The following is a 16,058-nucleotide window of genomic DNA, read 5'->3' as shown; positions in this document are numbered from 1 at the left end:
CATCATCTCTGAAAGTAGTTCCGAAGGAGAAGGCTCAAGTAAAAATGTTGATGGGGCGGGTAGTCCAGTTGATTCGTGACGGTGTGACTGGCATGGATCTTCTGGAGGTTTTCCTTCGGCGGCGCATCCAACCGCTCCAGTATCGGGGCCACCCGATGTGGTTGTATTCTAGTACTGAAGACACCACTCGGGTCCACCCAGAGGAGGTCGACGATGCCACACTGGAGAGGTGGATGACCGCCATCACAGGGAACAAGCACAACCCTCGTGGAGCCAGGAGGATCCCGCCACTCGACCAATCTTATGAGGCAGACAAGGTATGATACTTTTCTTTGATTGTACTCTCGTTCCGTTCGTTCTGTTTCGTCGCGGACCAGTCGATTGACTTTTGTCTTGCTTGATGTCTTTCAGGAGACCACTGAGTTGTATTCGATGCCCAACGGGGCACAGGCGCAGGCCGAGGAGGAGGAAGGAAGTGGAGGTGAAAGTAAAGAGGAGTGGGAATCAGATGGTGATGAGGGTGACGAAGATGCAGGCTCCGATGAGGAGGAAGAGGAGGAGGAAGAGGAGGAGGAAGTTGTGCCTCCCCGTTCTGAAAGAAGATCCAAGCTCGCCCACGACCCTGCGGTCGAACGCGGCAAGGGAGTCGTGTCTGCTGGTCAATCAACGAAACGCCCTCTGACAACTTGACCGGCGCCGACTGAGAAGGCGTCGAAGCAACCCCGAGCGACCCTGACAAAACCGGCGAAGGCCCTATCGAAGATGAGGATGGAGATTCCGACTGTTTCTGGGTAACAGCATAACTCATGCTTTTCCTTTTAACATGGATATATTCTTGGTCGACTCAATCGCTCACCGACTGATTTTTGAAATTGCAGTGCTGCTACTTCTGAAACTTCAGCCGGGCATGAGGATCAAGAAATGGAAGATGCTACTACTTCTCATCCTGGTATGATCTGCGCAGTTTCGCTTTTGGTCGATTGAATCTTCGTTTTTGACTTTGAACTTCTTCTGCAGCTCCACCTAGTGTTGTCATCGATCTTCCTGACGATGACGATGAAGCACCCCTGAGGCCGAGGAGGAGCAGGAAGGTGACTGTTGGCAAGGCTGCTCAGGTCGTGTCAGCACCTGAACCACTGGTTCCAGAGGGGAGCAACGTTGCTCGGGCTACCGTGTCCTTTGCGGAGCCGTTGACGGTTGCCCGCCCTTCATCGTCGAGTGCTGACCCACCTTCTCTCTTCTCCACCTACCACGCCCCGGAGGACCAAGAAAGCACTGCCAAGGAAGCCATACGCCAAGCCAGGATTATGATGGTGCAGGTGAAGGCGATCCGAACCGCCAGCCAAGCAGCTTATGACGCGAGTTCAGCTCTCCAGAGTAATGTCCAGGTTAGTTAAACACTGACTGGAAATCTTGATGTTTGTCATGCACCCAGTGGGTATGTCAATTGGAATGTCGGGATTAGTGGGGGCACGCTCAGTGCACCCACTGGGTGTAGTCCCCGGGACTACGGTGGACTGCTGGTACTCGACTGTAGTCTTTGTGTCTTGAGATTTCTCACTTTTACTTGTTTCACTCGAGCTGGTCGAGTGGAATCATGGAACCGGTGGGGGCACGCTGAGTGCACCCACTGGGTGTAGTCCCCGAGACCGTGGTCGATTGCTGGCAGTCGGCTATGGTCTGAATAATTTTTTTTAACTGCTGACAGTTAACTGCTTCCGATCAACTGATCGACTCTGAGTCTAGCTGATAGAACTAGTGGGGGCACGCTGAGTGCACCCACTGGGTGTAGTCCCCGAGACTACAGTTGAATGTTTAGATTCAGCTGTAGTCTTAGAAATACTACGATTTTCTTTTAGTCACTCGGAAGTGATCTGTCTTTGATGTCTGTCGACTGAACTTTCATAGAAATCTTGTGACCTTGTTTCCCGTTATACCGAGTTGGAGAACAAGCATATCCAGCTTGAACTTGACCTGAAGCTTGTCCAAGAGAACTTCACGAAGTCGAAGGAGGAGGCAAAAGGTATGTTTGGTGAGAATCTTGACGACTGTCCTTGCTTCTTGCCTGTCCCCGAGTCTGATCCTATTGTGATTTTTGAAGAAGAAGGATGCTCTGAAGAAGAAGGACCTTGAACTCGCCGAGGCGCAGAAAGCGGCTTCGGAAAAGACAAAACTTGCAGAAGAGAAGTTGGTTTCTGTCAGCAAACTTCAAGAGAAAAACACTAATCTGAAAGCTGCTCTCGACGTGGCCCACCAGGAAGTCACTCGACTGAAGAATGCCAATATGGTCCTGAGCGACAAAGCTGGCGAACTGGCGGGAAAGAAGAATGACTTGGAGGTTTATCTGGGAGGACTCGCCAAGAAGCTATTCCTCATGCTCGAAGGTAAGCCCTTATATCCGATTGGTAATTACTGACTTGCTGTAGGGATATTAACTTATCCTTGAATCGTGTCCACAGAATTCTGCCGAAACTTTGAAGAGGAGACTAGTTGAGTGGAGACAGACTTGGATCCCATCAACTCTCCGGTGAAAGATGAAATCGCTATGAACGTGCTCCGCCTCGAGTCTCGCGTTGCTTTAGTGGTCAATTACCTTGCAAGACCGAAGGCCGCAACGTCGCGCATCGACACATCGCTCTGGCCAGAAGAAACGCTTCAGAACGACCTTGAGTCACTGATGGCTCGACTGAACGAAGTTTCAAGTCAAGTGCAAGAATGGAAGAAGTATTCTGCCAGGTGCGGTGCTGACGTTGCTCTGTCCTTAGTCCGCTTTCACTGCAAGGAAGCGAGAGAAGACAAGCTGGTGTCTCTCAAGGTGGCCAACACTAGGAAGCATGACTTCCGTTCTTTCATGGAGACCTTCATCGCTGCTGCCACTCGGATCGCGGATGGGATCGACCTGGACGAGTTTGTTGCGCCTTCCAGCCCTCCGCGGGAGGGGTAAAAAACTTCTATGCTCGCTAAATTGAATTTTCCTCGGAATGCCGAGTGATTTTTGTAACCGATAAACTTTAACAGGCTTGATGCCTGAGCACTTCTGGGTCCGTAGGACATTATTCGGACTTGATTTGTTGTTGAAATATGTTTGCTTCTTTCGAACAACCATCTTCTTTTGTTTGGAATATATACTAGTATCTGTAATGCTCTTTTGCAGGTAGGAGTGAAGCACAAATTGCAATTGAATTGTGCTCGTCATGTTTGGGCGAGTGCTGGGCTGCAACCAAGCCTCCGAGTGGGAAACTTGTTCTCCACTCGACCGGATTTAGAAACTTAGGCGAGCACTGGGCTGCAGCTAAGCTCCCGAGTGGGAGGTTTGCTCTCCACTCGGTAGAATGTTAGAAACTTAGGCGAGCACTGGGCTGTAGCTAAGCCCCCGAGTGGGAGGTTTGCTCTCCACTCGGTTGGATTTTAGAAACTTAGGCGAGCACTGGGCTGCAACTAAGCCCCCAAGTGGGAGGTTTGCTCTCCACTCGGTAGGATTTTAGAAACTTAGGCGAGCACTATTCTGCAGCTAAGCCCCCGAGTGGGAGGTTTGCTCTCCACTCGGTAGGATTTTAGAAACTTAGGCGAGCACTGCGCTGCAGCTAAGCCCCCGAGTGGGAGGTTTGCTCTCCACTCGGTAGGATTTTCGTGGCATAGTTTTGGAGGGGAAGGTAGCAGTCGACCTGCGCTTCGTCCTCCTTGCGGAGCGCACATTGTATTTGTGGCGTAGCTCAGAAGGGGAAGGCAGGAGTTGACCTGCGCTTCATCCTCCTTGCGGAGCGCACGTTGTATTTGTGGCGTAGCTCGGAAGGGGAAGGCAGGAGTGGACCTGCGCTTCATCCTCTTTGCGGAGCGCACATTGTATTTTATACTTAGGAGAAAAATGGGCTGCAGCTAAGCCCCCGAGTGGAAGGCTGGCTTACCACTCGGTAGGATTTTCAAAAACTTAGGCGAGCACTGGGCTGCAGCTAAGCCCCCGAGTGGAAGGCTGGCTTACCACCCCATAGGATTTTCAAAAACTTAGGCGAGCACTGGGCTGCAGCTAAGCCCCCGAGTGGAAGGCTGGCTTACCACTCGAGTAGGATTTTTTTACAAACTTAGGCGAAACAGGTTCGCAGCTAAGCCACCCACTGGGGGACAGATTTATGAGAACATTTGCAATAACAATCACTGAGAAAATTATGAAACTCTTGTCTTTGATGAATACACTACATAAGTACTTTTATTACAACTCATCCGAGTGAAAAACTTAAGTATAAAAGGGGCAGAGCAGCTCCGCGTTCCATGCTCGGGGCTCGTCAATCTGGTGCTCGACATTGTAAAGGCAGTATGCTCCATTGTGGAGAACCTTGGTGACGATGAAGGGACCTTCCCAAGTAGGAGCAAGCTTGTGTGGTTTCTGCTGATCGACTCGGAGAACTAAATCTCCCTCCTGGAAAGCTCGACTCTTCACGTTTCTGGCATGGAAGCGACGCAAGTCCTGCTGGTAAATGGTCGATCGGATCAAGGCCATCTCTCTTTCTTCTTCTAGAAGGTCAACCGCGTCCTGTTGGGCTTGCTCTGCTTCAGCTTCGGTGTAGAGTTTGACTCAGGGTGTGTTGTGAAGCAGGTCACTCGGCAAGACTGCTTCAGCTCCGTAGACCAAGAAGAACAGAGTCCTCCTAGTCGACCGGTTTGGCGTGGTCCTTAATCCCCAAAGCACCGACGGACGTTCGTCGACCCATGCACCAGCTGCGTGCTTGAGGTAGCGCATCAGTCGGGGTTTCAACCCATTGAGAATTAAGCCATTTGCTCGTTCTGCTTGTCCATTTGACTGGGGGTGAGCGACTAAAGCATAGTCGACTCGTGTACCCTGAGATGTGCAGAAGGCTCTGAATTCCTCGGAGTCAAAGTTTGATCCATTGTCTGTGATGATGCTGTGTGGAACTCCATATCTGAATATCAACTCCCTGATGAAGCTAACGGCGGTGCCGGCATCCAGATTCTTGATGGGTTTAGCCTCAATCCACTTGGTGAACTTGTCGACTGCTACCAATACATGGGTGTAGCCGCTTCTGCCTGTTCTCCGTGGTCCCACCATATCCATCCCCCATACAGCGAAAGGCCAGACGAGTGGAATGGCCTTCAAGGCTGAGGCGGGTTTGTGTGGCATATTGGAGTAGAATTGACATCCTTCACACTTCTCGACTATCTCTTTCGCCATCTCATTTGCTCTGGGCCAGTAAACACCCGCTCGGTATGCTTTATCCATGATGGTACGAGAGGACTCATGATGACCACAGGTCCGCGAGTGGATGTCGTTGAGAATCATTCGACCTTCTTCTGGTGTTATGCATTTCTGGCTGACTCCAGTCGCACTTTCTCTGTACAACTGTCCCCTCATGACGGTAAAGGCTTTGGATCGGCGGACGATCTCTCGGGCCTCTTCTTCATTCTCGGGGAGCTCCTGACTCTAAATATAGGCGATATAGGGCACTGTCCAGTCGGGAGTGATGACCAGAACTTCCATGATTAAGTCGACCACAGCTGGGACCTCGACTTCAGTCGGATCTGTGGCGCTTTTTGGCTGCGAGGCTTCCTCATTGAAAGGGTCTTCTTGAACCGACGACGTGTGAACATGCTCCAAAAACACGCCACTCGGAATGGCTTCTCTCTTGGAACCTATCTTCGCCAAGTCATCGGCTACTTGATTTTTCAGTCGGGGGACGTGATGGAGCTCTAATCCCTCAAATTTCTTCTCCAGTTTTCTGACTGCATTGTAGTAACCAGTCATGGCTGGGCTTCGGACGTCCCACTCCTTCATCACTTGGTTGACCACCAAGTCCGAGTCACCGTAGACCATGATGCGATGGACGCCGAGTGAAATGGCCATACGCAACTCGTACAAGAGTGCTTCGTATTCTGCTTCATTGTTGGAGGAATCAAAGTGAATCTGGAGTACATATCTGAGCTTATCTCCCCGGGGGGATACCAAGACCACTCCAGCACCAGAACCATTTAGCATTTTGGAGCCATCGAAGAACATAGTCCGGTGCTCCGAGTGAATTTGAGTCCGCAACTGCTGTTGAGTCCACTCGGCGAGGAAATCTGCTATTGCTTGGGACTTGATAGCTTTCTTTGCCTCAAATCTGACATCTATGGGAAGAAGTTCAATCGCTCATTTTTCCACTCGACCAATTGCGTCTCTGTTGTGCAGAATCTCTGATAGGGGGGCGTCGGTGACGACTGTGATGATGTGGTTAGAGAAGTAGTGAGAAACTTTCTTCGTGGTCATATAAATCCCATATACAAGCTTCTGATAATGAGGGTATCGTTTCTTGGATGGGGTCAAGACTTCGGAAATGTAATATACTGGGCGCTGAACTTTGAAGGCTTTCCCTTCTTCTTCCCGCTTGACCGTAAGTATAGTACTCACGACTTGTCGTGTGGCTGCAATGTAAAGCAGCAAAGGCTCTTTGCTAATCGGGGCAGCAAGCACCAGCTGGGTGGAAAGCAGGGTTTTTAACTCTGCGAACGCTGCGTCAGCTTCAGGAGTCCACTCGAACTTGTCTGACTTCTTCATCAGTCGGTAAAGAGGCAATGCCTACTTACCGAGACGAGAGATGAATCGACTTAAAGCGGCCAAGCAACCAGTAAGCTTCTAAACATCGTGCACACGCACAGGTCGTTTCATTCGGAGTATTGTGCCTACTTTCTCTAGGTTTGCATCGATTCCTCGTTCGGAAACGAGAAAACCGAGTAACTTTCCACCAGGAACTCCGAATGTGCACTTGGATGGGTTAAGCTTGATATCGTACCTCCTGAGGTTGGCAAATGTTTCAGCGAGGTTAGTCAGTAGGTCGGAACCTTTCCGTGACTTGACCACAATGTCATCCATGTACGCTTCCACATTCCGACTGATTTGAGTGAGCAAACACTTCTGAATCATCCTCATGAACGTGTCTCCGGCATTCTTGAGACCGAATGGTATGGTGACATAATAGAAGCACCCGAATGGGGTGATGAAAGCTGTTTTGATCTCATCGGGTCCAAACAGACGGATCTGATGGTACCCGGAATAAGCGTCCAAGAAAGACAGTCGCTCACATCCCGCAGTCGAGTCGACTATTTGGTCGATGCGGGGAAGAGGAAAATGATCTTTCGGGCAGGCCCGGTTGATATGCTTAAAATCAATGCACATGCGAAGCGAATTGTCCTTTTTGGGGACCATGACGACATTGGCGAGCCACTCGGAGTGGTAAATCTCTCGGATAAACTCTGCTGCTAGGAGCCGAGCCACTTCCTCGCCAATAGCCTTTCTTTTCTGGATGGCGGACCGTCGCAGATGTTCCTTCACAGGTTTTGCCTTCGAATCGACTCGTAGAGGATGCTCAGCCAGTCCCCTGGGTACACCCGGCATGTCAAAAGGTTTCCATGCAAAGATGTCCCAGTTCTCACGGAGGAACTGGATGAGCGCTTCTTCCTATTTGGGGTTGAGTGTTGTGGAGATATGAGTCGGAGTGGCGTTAGGGTCGGTCGGGTGGATGTGAACGGGTTTTCTCTCACCGGACGACTGGAACGCTGATTCCGTAGCAGGCTTTTTGGCTCGCAACAAATCACTCGGGTCTGCATTCCTCTGGTGTTCCTGCCACTCTTCTGCCACCATCTGAGCATCGGCGATCTTTGAGCCTTTCTGGAAGCACTCTTCTGCCTTCTTGCGGTCGCCAGTGACAGTGATCACGCCTTTGGGGCCAGGCATCTTTAGTTTGAGGTACACGTAACATGGTCGAGCCATAAAACGTGCATAAGCTGGCCTGCCCAAAATTGCATGATAGGCACTCAGGAAATCCACAATGTCACATCCCTAGCTTCTGGCATTGCTCTAGCCTAGCTTCATGTCTGCATCATGTTTAAATTCAAATGAAATTTGAACTGAGGAATTCAGAAGCCTCAAAACCCTAGTTAAAAGAAGGGCAAGCACCCTTTAAATTGCATTCTGTGAATCCAAAATGCCCTAAAAATAGTTTTGTGAATTTTGGCAAGAGTTATATATCAAACCAAAATTCTGGAATATTTTTAAGGAATTATTTGGTCTCTGAATTTAAATCAATAATCTATTTGAATTTGAGGATATATTCATAATATATAATGAATATATTTTCAAATGCTTTGAAATGTTTTATGTACTCTTGGAATAGTCCAGAGAGGTAACATAAAATATTTCAGAATGTTTTGGCACTGTTTGAAATTATTTTGGAATTGAAAACAGTGGCAAAGAAATTAAATAAAAAGAAAATAAAACAGAACAAAAAAATAAAAGAGAGAAGGCCACCTGGGCCACTTACCTGTAGCCGGCCCAGCTGGCCAGCTCCTCCCGCTGGCCCAGCCCACCGCCGCCTCCCTCCCCTGTCGCCTTCCTCCTCGCGCCAGTAGGCAGAGGAGGCACTCGGCGCACGCGGCCGAGCTCGCCACGCCACCACCCTGCTCGCCTGCATCACCTGGACACCGCGACGCCTCGCGTCATCCTCTCGACGCTGCCCCGACCCCCTGGAACTCCCTCGCTGCTCCCTCTCTCTTCCCCGAACGCTCTTCCCCTCTCTGTTTTCCCCCCCCCCCGAACGGAGCCGCCGCCACCGACGAGCACCACCGCACACACCGTCTCCCCCTCGACCCCTCGCTGTGCTTGCGAGCTCCGCCTCGACCCCCTCCTTCCTCCCCACCGACCCACGGCCTCCGGAAGCCCCGCAATGCCGGCGCCATCATCTTCTTCTTCCTCGGGCACCGAAGGTCGCCATCGTCGATTCGTCGCTGTCGTCGCTTCCCCGAGCCTGCTGACTGACCCCTCGAACTCGCTGTGAGCTCCTGCGCCTTCCCCCTTGCTCGCCCCCTCCGTTCTCGCCCCCTAGCCCCATCTCCCACCGCGGCCGAGAGCTTCTCGCCGCCGGCCATGGCGTGGCCGTGGCCACAGCCACCACAGCCCGTGCCTGAGTGTGTCAACGCGCTCGGTGCCCTCCCAGGAGCACGCAGATTCCACCAGCTCCTCCTCCCGAGCACCACAACGCCAAACCCGCAGGTGCCCGAACTCCGGCCGCCGCCGTCGTCACGATTGCCGTCGCCTCCGGCCACCTTAGCTTTACCCGTCCGCCCTGTTAGATGCGCGCGAGTCTGGGCATCCCGTAGAGCCCCTCCGCCGCTCTTTTGGTCATCGGAGGGCGAATCCCGACCCCCTCCGCCGTCTCGGGCTTCACCGGCGACGAGCCGCCGGCGTGTTAGCCTCGGCTGACCCGGGTTTGACCCCCCTCTCTCTCTCACTGACCTGCGGGCCCGCCCGGCTAATTAGGCTAGGATTAGTATTAACTAAATATTAGTTTGTTTAATAGACACTGACAGCAGGGCCCCACCTGTCATTGACACTAAACAGCTCTGGGTCACTGACCAGTGGACCCCACTGGTCAGGTTTGACCCGGACCAGCCCCTGTTGACTATGCTGAGGTCAGCATGACCTAGTGCTGACGCAATAATTCCTTTCTGGAATTTAGATAATTATTAAATGATTTATTAATTTCAGAAAATGCCTAAAACTTCCAAAAATCATAGAAAATTAACCGTAACTCCAAATTTAATAAATTATATATGAAAAATTATCAGAAAAATTCAAGGAATCCATCTGTACCATTTTCATGCATGTTAGAACAACTTATAGCTGCTGTTTAGCACAAATCAAATAAAGGGCATTTAAATAATCATATATGGAGTTTGAATTTGAATCTTGGATTCAAACCAACTTCATTTAATCTGGTTTTAGTTGCATTAGCTCAAAACACATTCATTTTGCCATGTCATGATCATGCATCATATTGTGCATTGCATTGATTGTGTTCCTTTCTGTGTTGCCGGTATTTGTCCCCTCTCGATAGACGTGATACCGATGATGTGATCGTTGACACTGATGAAGACTCAATGTTATCTTCAGAAGTGCCAGGCAAGCAAAACCCCCTTGTTCATTCCGATACAATCCCACTCTCTCGCTCCTGCTCTCTTTTACTGCATTAGGACAACAACGAATCATTTGTTACTTGCTGCGGTAGCTGAACCCCTTTATCCTTTGCATGACCTGTCATTCCACAGTAAATAGATGAAACCCACTAGCATGAGTAGGAGTTGTTTGAGCCCTGTTGTGCCTACTCATTCATGTTTGTTTGTCATGCCTGCTACTGCTTAGAGTTGAGTCAGGTCTGATTCATCGGGGATGAATCAGAGGCGTGTGAACATGTCCTACTATGTGTGAGCTAAGCGTGTGAACACGTTTTGGTAAAGGTAGCGGTGAGAGGCCATGTAGGAGTACATGGTGGGTTGTCTCATTGCAGCCGTCCTCAGGAACTGAGTTCTGTGTTTGTGATCCATGATTCAGTTACTACCACGCATTGGGCCCGAAACCAATGGACCCTCTCGGCTTCTTAATCACCCTTGTCCTCTGTCCAGGAGTTGCAAGTAGTTTCTGGTGTTTGTAGTATGCTGGAGGCCGTGGACAGCGCTGACCGTAGGGGTGGGCTGTGATGCGGTAGGCACGTGGCCGGGTAAACCGGGCACCCGTTTGGTGTCACGGAACCCTGTACACATCGTTTGGGGCTGTGAGCGAAACTCCGGCCGGATCTCCTCATGGATGGAACCCGAATAGGCGATAAACCTGGACTAGAGACTTGAGTGTTTAGGCAGGCCGTGGCCGACACCCACGTTGGGCTTCCGCTTGAAGGTTGCCGAGTACATGTCGTGTAAACGGCGGTAAGTGGTGAGAGCGTGTGTGAAGAAGTACACCCCTGCAGGGTTAATATGATCTATTCGAATAGCCGTGTCCGCGGAAAAGGACCTCTGGGTTACTTATATCAGTTCATAGACAAGTGAAAGTGGATACTCTAAAATACGCAAGATAAGCGTGAGTGCTATGGATGGCGTTCTCGTAGGGAGACGGGAGCGGTTCCATAGTGGTGTATTGGTTGGTGAATATGTGGACTCGTGTGCGCCACCTCAAAAGAGTTACTCGCAGTCGTAGTTTAGGATAGCCACCGAGTCAAAGCTGGCTTGCTGCAGTTAAACCCCACCATCCCCTTGTTGAAAATGATGCATATGTAGTTAGTTCTGATGTAAGTCTTGCTGGGTACATTTGTACTCACGTTTGCCTATTTTATGTTTTTGCAGAGAGACTTCGGTCTCGCTAGTAGTTTCACGTGGACTTCGACGTTTAGCTTGATACCTCAGCTACGATCTTGTGCCCTCGGCAGGATCTGATAGATAGTCAGGCTTCTCAGCCTTTTTCATTTATAGTTGTCTGTACTCAGACATGATAGCTTCCGTTTGTGCTTTGACTTGTATGCTCTGAGTGTTGGGTCATGAGACCCATGATTGTAATATCTCGCTCCTCGGAGCCTAATGAATAAACTACTTGAGTCGTAGAGTCATTTTGTGATGCCATGTTGTATTGCACATATCGAGCATATTGTGTGTATGTTATTGAAATGCTTGGTATGTGTGGGATCTGACCATCTAGTTGTTTATCTTTAGTAGCCTCTCTTACCGGGAAATGTCTCCTAGTGTTTCCACTGAGCCATGGTAGCTTGCTACTGCTCCGGAACACTTAGGCTGGCCGGCATGTGTCCTTCTTCGTTCCTGTGTCTGTCCCTTCGGGGAAATGTCACGCTTTGAGTACCGGAGTCCTGTTAGCCCGCTACAGCCCGGTTTACCGGAGTCCTGCTAGCCCAGTGCTACAGCCCGGACCCACTTGCTGATGACCGACACGTTCGAAGCTGGGTCATGGATGCCTGTCCCTGTAAGTCTGTGCCACTTTGGGTTTACGACTAGTCATGTCAGCCCGGGCTCTTTATCATATGGATGCTAGCGACACTGTCATATACGTGTGCCAAAAGGCGCAAACGGTCCCGGGTAAAGGTAAGGCGACACCCGTGGGAAGACCGTGCGTGAGGCCGCAAAGTGATATGAAGTGTTACATGCTAGATCTATGTGGCATCGAGTCGGGGTCCTGACAGCGTTGGTATCAGAGCTTGACTGCCTGTAGGATTACCAAGCCAACTGGTCGAAGTTGAGTCTAGAAATTCTTTAGTTATATAAGGGAATTGATTGTGGGATGGAACGTAAGGCTCTTTTTACTCCTTATACCTCATGGCCTTCTGATCTGAGTCATCATCTTCTCTTCTACGGGGATTAAGAACTAGGCTATCTCTTCTTTCTATTAGGATCACGTGTTACTAATCCGTAGACTTATAAGATTTTTGGACTTAAGCCTCTGTTCAGTTTTTACTGCTTCCGTATGTTAATTGTTGATCTCGAAACCGTGATATTGTGCTTCTGAGTGGTTATGCCACCATTTTTGTGAATGTCTCAAATCTTTTCTGAGCATTTACAGCCGTTATGCTGTCCGAGTCATCCCAGGTTTCCAAACAGTCTGATGCATTTGCAAATCCCTTCCTCCTGTTTCCGATGTGCTTTTGGTCAGATTAATCACACAAATTGTTGAGTTGAGGTACTCTACGGCCTCAACCTTTATGTTAGAGTTATTACTATGACCCTAGGTGTCTCAGGGGATCATCTAGTAGTCTAGCCTTGTTTTGTGTCCCAGTGTGATGATTCTGGCTTTTATTCTCGAAAGCATCCCGTGATGCTACTTAGTAGTAGGTATTCTACTCCTTGGGCTTTGAACCCGAGATTCACTCTACTTACTCCATGTCGATAGTAATTGCTAGCTCCCTTAGGTTATTAGTAACCTTTGCGATAGTCCTTGAAGCCCGTGGTATCTTCTTCTTCCAGGTACCATGAACTACTTATGGCAGAAGTTCCTCGTTGAACTGAAATATCACAACAGGATTATTCTTGAGGAGTTCTCCATTCATAAATCGTGACTCTGCCAGTTCTACCTTTCTGCATGGGTTATCCGGAAGAAATATGTTGAACTTGGTTCGACATACTAATCTATGCATCCACAACTCAGAAAGTTATATGTTCCTTTGAGTTGTTCTCTTTAGTTGCATTCTGACCCTCGTCTATCAATTGATAGTCAAGAGTATGCGTGCGTTCGTTCATCGATGCCTATGACTCTTGTGGTCTGTCAAGCCATTCTATTCCGGAATGACTAGGAGAAACAAACTCCAGTACCTCTTCCATATCTAGGATTGGGTCAAAGTAGTTGTATTCCGCAGATCAAATGCCAATCCAGCTTTTGGTTCTGCTCTACCTTGGAGTATTACATATTTTATATCGAGATTGTTATAGGAATTGCACACCATCCCATGAACTCTTGGTACAGTGATACTTCTTGCCATCACTGTTCATTCCTCGGCCCTCGTGTTGATGCAACCGGAATACCGACAAATGAATTGTGATGTGTGAAATCAATACGCCTAGCAACCTCGTTGCTGGGTAGTTAAAGGACAATAATTTTATTCTTAGTGTGTTGGTTATTGAATCATCATTCTAAGATTGATCGTGCTACCTAGTCCATTCTCCTGGTTCACTCCTCGATCGATGAGTTAGGATTATTTCAAATTCTTACTCTATTGATCATATCGTCTTGCCCTGAAAAGCAAGATTGTTCTCGAGCTTAGTAACATACCGGTGGCTCGTGATTCTCTGAATATCTTCTTAGAAGTATTACCAGGTTGTCACCTGACCGCTATGTTGAGCTCGTGATCAAGTTGGTTTTTGTGAACCATCCTTCTCCAAGAATCTGTGTTGGATATCCCTGAGCTAGTTGGTTAAGTTAGACAACGACTTGGAGAGTTGGAAGATAAAAGCTTGCCTGACTTAGTTCGTTCCAAAGGGATATTCTTGTGTAGTGTGTGTTGAAGAAAGATGATATCTTCATCGATTGGTCCCTGTGATCAGTCGCTGGATCTATTGTCTTATCAATCCTTTGATTTGAGTGTGGGCTATCGTCAAATCAAATCAGAACCAACGATATTCGTAATGTTGTCTTACTCGTGGTTGATTCCTCGAGCATACACCGTTATATCTTTGGTCTGACCAATGCTATCACCGTGTTCACTTAACTACGGAATTCCTTTTAAAAGGAAACCTAGATGAATTGTTGTTGAGCCCATTGACAACATCCTTATCTCCTCCATAATTTTGTTGAACATTAAGCTAGTGTTGGAAATTTTTGAAAGCATTTGTTCATGCTAGCTCATGAAGCATATGTTTGGATGAAGGTAGTGACTTCCTTTAATTCATGTGCATCTGATGCAAGTTGCCGCCGTGGATTCGAGAAAGTCAATGTTGTTTTCTTGGAATCATTCCAAATCAGTCATGCACACGTGCGAAGTATTCTGTGGTCTGGAGACTTGCAACCTTCATTCCATATGTGTTCCGAGCACACCAAGCCACTGATTGATTTGTTCAAGGAGAAGAAGTTCCTTCTTAAGAGCATGCCTTATGCAAGGATTTTGATATCCTCGTTGATGGTTCCCCACCTGAACTCGGTAGTGTTTTATTATAAGACTACCACGTGGTCATGTTTGTCTGGGACAGCGTGTTCACATGTTTGTAGCAGAACCAGCTCGTGTTTTGGAGCTTGCTATCGTAGTTCATCTCCCGAGAATCCCGCAACGTCATCTCGTCGATTTGTGTTGCAAACTTTCATTTTTCTTCCTAGACTCGATGAGTCTGGAATATCCTGACACCAACCAGATCTGAATCTCAGACAGATATGATGGTTTGGAACATTTCCCAAGAACTATAATATTGGTCCCTCGATAACCGGTAAAGTGGATGTCGTGGCCAACACACCCAGCCGGAAGACCTGTTATTATAACATCTTGATTGAGGAAGTTGGCCACCTCCCCATAAGGATTTCGTAGGGTTTACTTCCTAGTTGTCCCTATGGATTTTTGTGTTTCCGAAGTCCGACCTCTTACTTGATGTTCTAGTTATCAAACCATATCTATGAATGGGATACACTAGCACGTCAAGGAGAACATTAGAAGCGGAGTGCTAAATGTCTCTCGGTCGATCATCCAGATTTTATTCCCTTGGCCCCGCCAAGGGTGAAATCTGAGAAAGTGTTATCTTCCTTTGCATCTGCATCATCCATCATCATTCATCAGGGTAGCAAGTTGTGTTGCCAGGATCCTTGACACGGAAATTGGTAGAATCTTGATGATTGTGGAAATGCTCAAGTTCTTGAGAGCACGCACAAGCGCTACGTGTTATCATCGGCACTAACTGGGTTTGCTCTCAGTTTCCTCGGCAATGCTATGACCTACTCAAACAGTGAATTCACTCTCTTTTGTTGGGTTCTTCCCCAGTTACCAGAATCATTCCCATCATTTGCATTTTGTTCCCAGCTTGCACCGCCAATGTGCCATTCTACCATGGGTCTCTTCCATTTCCGGTGATAAGTAAAATCATCCATTACGTTGTCTTCAACAAGGTAATCCACATCATCCAAGTCCGAGTATGCCATTCTACCGACCCCCTCCAAACGATCGCTCGAGAATTGTCTTAGGCTGGTTTAAAGAGTTTCAATGATCTCTGAATCAAAAGTAATTCTTTTTGCCACTTAAGGGAATATCTCTACGAGTCACGGTTCCGAAGGTGTCTCGTTGTGGTATCATGGCAACTCAACTCCTCGCTACGTTGACAATCGTTTACCACCTTCCTAGGTGTGGAATTGTTGTCTACCTAGTGAACCTTCGTCATCTGTTCCACTCCATTTCTCTAGAGGTGTGCTTCGTCTCTCAGCTCGAGAGATATTGTTGTGTCTCATTCCGTGAGTTGTTCGATCTTGAGAAGATCGACCCTTCTAGAGTCTCCTTCTTCCCTCCATGTCATGTTGGCAGGATTTCTCAGAGCAAGACGACAAGGCAAAGATGGTGATGAATCAACGTTCAATTGAAGTGCAACCGGGATCGTGAAGATTATACTAGCTTGCGTTACCCCTTCACCCTACCCTACGCTTGAATCTCGAGACGAGATTCTTGTTTAGTGGGGGTGAGTTGTCACATCCCTAGCTTCTGGCATTGCTCTAGCCTAGCTTCATGTCTGCATCATGTTTAAATTCAAATGAAATTTGAACTGAGGAATTCAGAAGC

This window comes from Triticum aestivum, chromosome 6B, assembly GCF_018294505.1.
Source record: "Triticum aestivum cultivar Chinese Spring chromosome 6B, IWGSC CS RefSeq v2.1, whole genome shotgun sequence".
Lineage (NCBI taxonomy): Eukaryota > Viridiplantae > Streptophyta > Magnoliopsida > Poales > Poaceae > Triticum > Triticum aestivum.
Note: the sequence above shows the minus strand (reverse complement) of the source record.